This window comes from Triticum dicoccoides, chromosome 3A (genome assembly GCF_002162155.2).
Source record: "Triticum dicoccoides isolate Atlit2015 ecotype Zavitan chromosome 3A, WEW_v2.0, whole genome shotgun sequence".
Taxonomy (NCBI): domain Eukaryota; kingdom Viridiplantae; phylum Streptophyta; class Magnoliopsida; order Poales; family Poaceae; genus Triticum; species Triticum dicoccoides.
Window position 1 is genome coordinate 223,042,774 of NC_041384.1, and position 7,309 is coordinate 223,050,082.

Consider the following 7,309-nt stretch of genomic DNA (forward strand, 5'->3'; position numbering starts at 1 on the left):
GGATGGCCACCACGTCCTCCCCTGTATCCTGTAGCGTGAGGAGGGAGAGGAGGTGAGGTGGGCTGCTGGTGTTCTGTGGCCTCTAGGGCCCAGATGCACATTAGTTAGTTAGGCCCTTTTACCAATTTTATTTTTCTTTTTTATAATTTCCTCACGGTTTTATATTTAAAAAATATCAATTGAATTTTTCTGACAAAGAAATTTGGCACATAATTATTAGTCATAATTTTGGAGAGGCCGACAAAGTTTGAGGTCAAAAGAATTTGTTTAAATATTTGTTTATTTTGAAAAGGCTATTCTATTTGCTGTTGGGCCAGTTATTATTTTCCTAGGAATTTATTTGTGAGTCAAATGAGGTTGGTTTCAACATGAAGATGATCAGGGGAATTTATAGAATTATGTGAACATTTTAGTTTTAACTTTTGAAAACTTTATTTGTTTGACTTCATTTTTTGAATTTGAATTTCGAATCGGTTTCGGATTAACGTGGGGTTAACATCAGTGACATCGGTGACATGGCAACATTAGTAGAGGGTTACTGTAGTAGAATTATCCAGGCGTCATAATTCTCCTCCACTACAAGAAATCTCGTCCCGACATTTAGGAGGGGGAGTAAGGGGAATGTTCTGGTTACGAAATTCTAGCGAGTGTTCTCGGTATTGGTTGCTCTTCTTGAAGAGGTTGATCCATTACATTGATGTCTTCATTTCTCTGCTTTGGGTCATCATGATGAAGTCGGCATTCTTTCTTCGGAAACTCCATCGTATTCACAAAAGATTAAAGGGGAAGTATTCTGGGAGAACGGACCGCTGCAAGGTTGACTATCTGGTAGCTAACATCGGGGAAGGTTGCGGAAGTAACTCTTGAACTGAAACTTAAGAAAATATCGAGAGTAAAGTAAGTAGGTACCATGAGAAGTTTCAAGCGGGTAGGCAATCATTCGATGCCTGTCACAAAGTGTTAAAGGGGTCCAGAGCAACGAGAATAAGTGTTGTGTTTGATACCAGAATAGATTACTGGGAAAGTGACCCCGTGAATTACATACGAAGTCAAGCGCGAGGAATAACTTTGGCAACATGGGTGTACAGGGGAGTCAGGTTTCGATCCTGTGGAACTTGTGGGTTATGGGCCCACCATTGGGTTAAAGTAGGAAGGGCGGCGACATCTTGCACGATCATGACAACAAGGCATATCAGAGGGTAGCATGTTAGTTATATGTCAGCAACAACGTCGGTACCAAGAGCGAGGGACAAAGAGAACCATTTTCCTGCTCATTGAACGAGGCGGACCAAAAGGCAAAGTTCTCGTCCATCGGTGGTTACCAGAATGTCATCAACAAAAGTAACAGGGTCTTACTGACAGAGTGGTACAACGAGGTGTTTACATAAGCAGGGAAATATTACTGCTTATATAATATAGATCAGAAGGAGGTTTAAACAAACCAATGGAAAGGAAAAGTGATTATCAGGTTTAAACAGAACAATGGAAAGGAAAATGTGTATACACACATATTTCAAGGGTATAACCTTCCCAAGGACAAGCAGAGCATGATGTCCATGGCAAGATTCAACGTAGAAAACCCTTTAGGTAAGGGGAGAGGAATTTCATGACATTACCCAAACAACGGTGTTTGGGGTAATTAATAAAGAAATTTTAGCATTGTGCTTAAAATGTTCTTATTGAAAATCGAAGTACCACATACATACTTCGAGATAGCGTTGACATGGTATTTAAGCAAAGGTCAGACTTGGATACACAAAGGATTCATCAGGAACAACTTATAGAATAAGTCTTACAATTTCCTCATGGAAGAATGGTTAACCTTGCTAAAAAGGAAACTATAACAACAGGGCCTCCGGCCAGGTGTGTTAGGCATGACACCACCTTACCGGGTCATAAAAGACCAGTGTCATAACTCCTGGAATTATGTTCCAACCATCATTTCTGACCGAGATTCAGATCTGATTGGTGCCAGGATACCTCGGACTCAAGATGCCTGAGAAGGAAGGGGTGCAACACAACTTGACGAGATGGCGTTGCAAGATTCTCGGGAAATGAACTATGGAAGCGAGTTCCGGAACAAGAGTTCATCATTAAACCAAGGAGATGATGAGGAGGTGGCTGATGGACTCAACGACAATTCATCGAGATTAACAAAAGATGGATTTCCACATTTATGTGAACAAGGATATAACATTTGTCAGATTAAATGATATAATGATGTATGCTCGAGGAAAACATACACAATTAAATATTGGTTGAAAGTGCACCCGAAATATGGGCTCAGGTAGCATGATCAATGTTAGAATGGTGATTCAATAACCAATAGTCTAAGAATGAACGGTCGACCATTAGCTTCAAAGCAATAGGGTTGCTAGAAGGGCAGAATCCAAACAGCACCGTTCACTTGTTGATATTCCTGGTTAGTCAATATGGGGACTAAGAAAGAATGGTGAGGGTGAGAAGTATCACAATACCAAGAATTCCTTAAGAGATGGAGCAGTCCTCACAACATCCTTGGCATAAAAGACAGTAATACTTCAAGGTAGAACATAATATAAACTGGATAGCAAGTTGCATCCATAGCATGAACAAGTTTGTGATGGAAGGAAGGTAAGGATGTTGTCGATGGTAACTCAAATTATCGAGGGGCAAGGATGGTACTTCTCATCGGGAACTCGATTGATATCCCGAAAGAGATGAGGTTGTTGATGATGATCACGTCACTATTGTCGAGAGATTTCATGAAGATTTAATCACGATGACGACCTCAAGTCAAAGGAATGATGAAGCGAAAGGTTATCGAAACCACGGGTACGAACAAACTCCAAACCAAGCTTGTTGTTCAAAGCAAAATGATATGACGAGGAATACCGACGTAAGCTTAGCTCATCGTCAAAAATTTTGCTCTGGGAAGAAGGACCAGGTAGCACAATTAAAATTTAGTACGATAATGATATAGCCGATCGGGCTAGGAATGACTTGAAGGATTATTAAACTCATAAGCAACGAAAATTACTTAGAGTTATCGTATCGGAGCGCAGAATCAATTCACTTATCGATGTTCTCGGTTGACGACAACCCAGAACCCGTGGAGCCACCATGACAGGGAAAGCTACTACTTCATCAGAAATTCATAACATGTAGTGCAATGGGGTGATATCCTCGAGATACCAGGGGTTAATACTCGAAGGTAGATCAAAATAGAGGTTGGACAGGTGTAGTGATCTGATAAGGCAAGTATTTTACTCGTCCGAGAAATGGGATCAAAGAAAGACAATATGGTCGAAACCACGATTGTAAAAGACCAAATCCAAGATATAATATTAACTTATACCAAGGGAATAATTAATTTAAGATAAGCTTCCATGATAAGTTCTACATCGTGTCCATGGGCATGAACACAAAGTTCAAGGTCGACTCCCACTTCTCCAATTCACAATCATTCATTCACTGCTCTATAAAAAAATGAATTGGGTGTGAAAACTTACCTGGTGAAGTACCAGAAGAGTATGACCCGTGAAAACCTTCGGGTTCATATAGATTAAGGAAGGCATAGGTTCAACCCGTCAGGAGATCATGGAAACATATACCACAAGCTTCAATAGTAAATACCGCCAGCTCGAAAACAGAGCATGGTTGAGAAAACAGAGGATACAATTTACCAAAGGCCTTATATATCTGTGGAAAGGCTCACAAGGTTATTTGAATATGAAGGGCACTATCGGATAATAATCCAAAAAGAGGTCTGGTGGTCTACAGCGGAGCTGATGTGAGTATCGGTACTCTATAAAAGGAAGAAGGACTGCAAGTGCATCCGATTGTAGAAACAACTGACTAACTCAAAGCTCAAATGCAAAGGAATTATGAATTCCAAGACAAGGGATCAGAAGCAATGCTCTGATTAGGGATGGATAAGTTGAATAGCCTTAGAGGTACAATCGATGGCAATTTGATTGGTCGAGATCCGGCTCATGTTTAAAATGATGTCTGAGCCAGAAGGATGGCTTCTAGGATCTGATTGAGGATTGTGAGCATTAGCAACATATTGAATCAACAAACTCAAAATGATAATGACAAAGGATGCAAATAAAATTACGAGACTTGTGGGTTTAACCATAGTGCAAGCCAACAAGAATTTCAAAAGCAATAGGCTGCTCAGGATTTTCGGAAGATTGAATGGGATTTCAAAGACTTTTGTGAAACACATGAACAACTGGGAATGAGCGGACACTTAGTAAGTGCGAGGAATTATCCGTAGGGGTATTAGTGCAGAAAAGAGCTGCAAGCAGTAGACACAAAGCATTCTCGGAATATCGGAGAACTTTTCAAAGTATCAAGTAATAACAAGGGTAACTGGTACAAAGGTATAAGCGACAAGTGTAAGTAGTTATCCTTAAGGATTTATCAGTGGTCGAGAATAGCAAAAGCAGTGGTCAAAAAGTCTCGATAGAACACCAGAGAGTATCTTTAAAATCTTCTGGTGCAGTAGGCGATCATCTATGGTAAGGGGCTCTCCGGTAGAAACTAGTTACGAGAACCTAGAGTTAGAGTTAGTAAAAATCATTTAACCCGAATAGAAGAGAGATCAGAGTCCCAGAGTATATGCGAGGAGTAAAAGATCCTAATACCACCCAAATGGCGACGTGGGCCCGTAAGACACACAGCCATGTTAGTAAAAGTTTTGCAATGTCTAGACTCGACTTCGGCCAAGGAGTGTGGAAGGGGGATTCCTACAGGCAGTTGGCTCTGATACCAACTTGTGACGCCCCCGATTTGATCGTACACTAATCATACACGCAAACGTGTATGATCAAGATCAGGGACTCACGGGAGGATATCACAACACAACTCTACAAATAAAACAAGTCATACAAGCATCATATTACAAGCCAGGGGCCTCAAAGGCTTGAATACAAGAGCTCGATCATAGACGAGTCAGCGGAAGCAACAATATCTGAGTACAGACATAAGGTAACCAAGTTTGCCGTAAGAAGGCTAGCACAAACTGGGATACAGATCGAAAGAGGCGCAGGCCTCCTGCCTGGGATCCTCCTAAACTACTCCTGGTCGTCGTCAGCGGGCTGCACATAGTAGTAGGCACCTCCAGTGTAGTAGTAGTCGTCATCGACAGTGGCGTCTGGCTCCTGGGCTCCAACGTCTGGTCACAGCAATCAAGTATAGAAAGGGGGAAAAGAGGGAGCAAAGCAACTGTGAGTACTCATCCAAAGTACTCGCAAGCAAGGAGCTACACTACATATGTATGCATTGGTATCAAATGGAATAAGGTTATCATATGTGGACTGGACTGCAGAAAGCCGGAATAAGAGGGGGATAGCTAGTCCTTTCAAAGACTACGCTTCTGGTAACCTCCATCTTGTAGCAGGAGAAGAGAGTAGATGGTAAGTTCACCAAGTAACATCGCATAGCATAATCCTAATCGATGATCCTCCCCTCATCGCCCTGTGAGAGAGCGACCACCGGTTGTATCTGGCACTTGGAAGGGTGTTTTTTTTAAGTATCCGGTTCTAGTTGTCATAAGGTCAAGGTACAACTCCGGGCCGTCCTTTTATCGAGGGACACGGCTATTCGAATAGATCAACTTCCCTATAGGGGTGCACCACATTTCCCAACATGCTCGATCCCCTTTGTCCGGACACACTTTTCTGGGTCATGCCCGGCCTCGGAAGATCAACACGTCGCGGCCCTACCTAGGCACAACAGAGAGGTCAGCACGCCGGTCTAAATCCTATGGCGCAGGGGTCTGGGCCCATCGCCCATTGCACACTTGCACGTTGCGTGGGCGGCCGGAGAGCAGACCTAGCAACCTCCATTACAAAGGAAGTTGCGTTACGCGGTCCAACCCAGCGCGCGCCGCTCAGTCGCTGACGTCATGAAGGATTCGGCTGATACCACAACGTCGAGTGCCCATAACTGTCCCCGCGTAGATGGTTAGTGCGTATAAGCCAGTGGCCAGACTCGGATCAAATACCAAGATCTCGTTAAGCATGTTTAAGTATCCGCGAACGCCGACCAGGGCCAGGCCCACCTCTCTCCTAGGTGGTCTCAACCTGCCCTATCGCTCCGCCTCAAAGTAACAGTCGGGGCCGTCGGGAACTCGGGCCCACCACTACCAGGATGGAGCCACCTGCCCCTTCAGCCCCCATATCCGAACAGTATCAAGTAATGTAACAGTATAAAGTATATATCATATGCCCGTGATCACCTCCTGAAGTGATCACGGCCCAGTAGTATAGCATGGTAGACGGACAAGAGTGTAGGGCCACTGATGGAACACTAGCATCTTATACTAAGAATTTAGGATTGCAGGTAAAGGTAACAACAGTAGTAGCAAGGACAGGCTATGCATCAGAATAGGATTAACAGAAAGCAGTAACATGCTAAACTACTCTAATGCAAGCAGTATAGAGAAGAGTAGGCGATATCTGGTGATCAAGGGGGGGCTTGCCTGGTTGCTCTGGCAAGGAGGGGTCGTCAACACCGTAGCCGAACTGGGGGTCGCCGGCTGCGGTCTCGGGGTCTACCGGGAACAAGTAACGGAGAGGAAACACAATAAATAACAGAGCAAACAAAGCAACATAAAGCATAACATGGTAATGCGTGGTGCTAGGGGTGACCTAACGCAGTATGAGGTGATATCGGTGAAGGGGGGAAACACCCAGGAAAATATCCCCGGTGTTTCGCGCTTTCGGACAGATGAACCAGAGGGGGAAAGTTGCATGTTCGCTATGCTAGGGATGTGTGGCGGACAAACGGGTTGCGTATCCGGATTCGTCTCGTCGTTCTGAGCAACTCTCATGTACAAAGTTTTTTCATCCAAGTTATGGATTATTTTATATTAATTTTTAGAGATTTAAACAATTTCTAAAATTATATCTATTTGAAAATAAAAGGCTAAATTGCTATGGGTACACATAAGTGTACCCAGCAGAGTGCGTAGAGGCTGCCAGGTGGGGTCAGTTGACCAAGTCAATTGCCCAGTCAGCAAGTACAGTCAGCAGTCAACTATTGACGTTGACTGGTCAAACTGGTCAGTGGCCCACTGGTCAGTGGCAGTGATTATTAACAATCTTTTAGTTAATCTAATTAGATTAATTAGTGAGGTAGGGCAAGGCTGTCAGTGACACATGGCTAACTGATTTAGTTAACAAATTAATTCTGCTTAATTAAGGGGGGGGTTAGACACTAATAACTGGGGATGGGCCCCATCGGCAGAGGCCAGAGGCCATGCCTGGGGCGTACACACGGCCGCTCATAGAGGAGCGCCAGCGGCCGGCCCCCAGTCGGC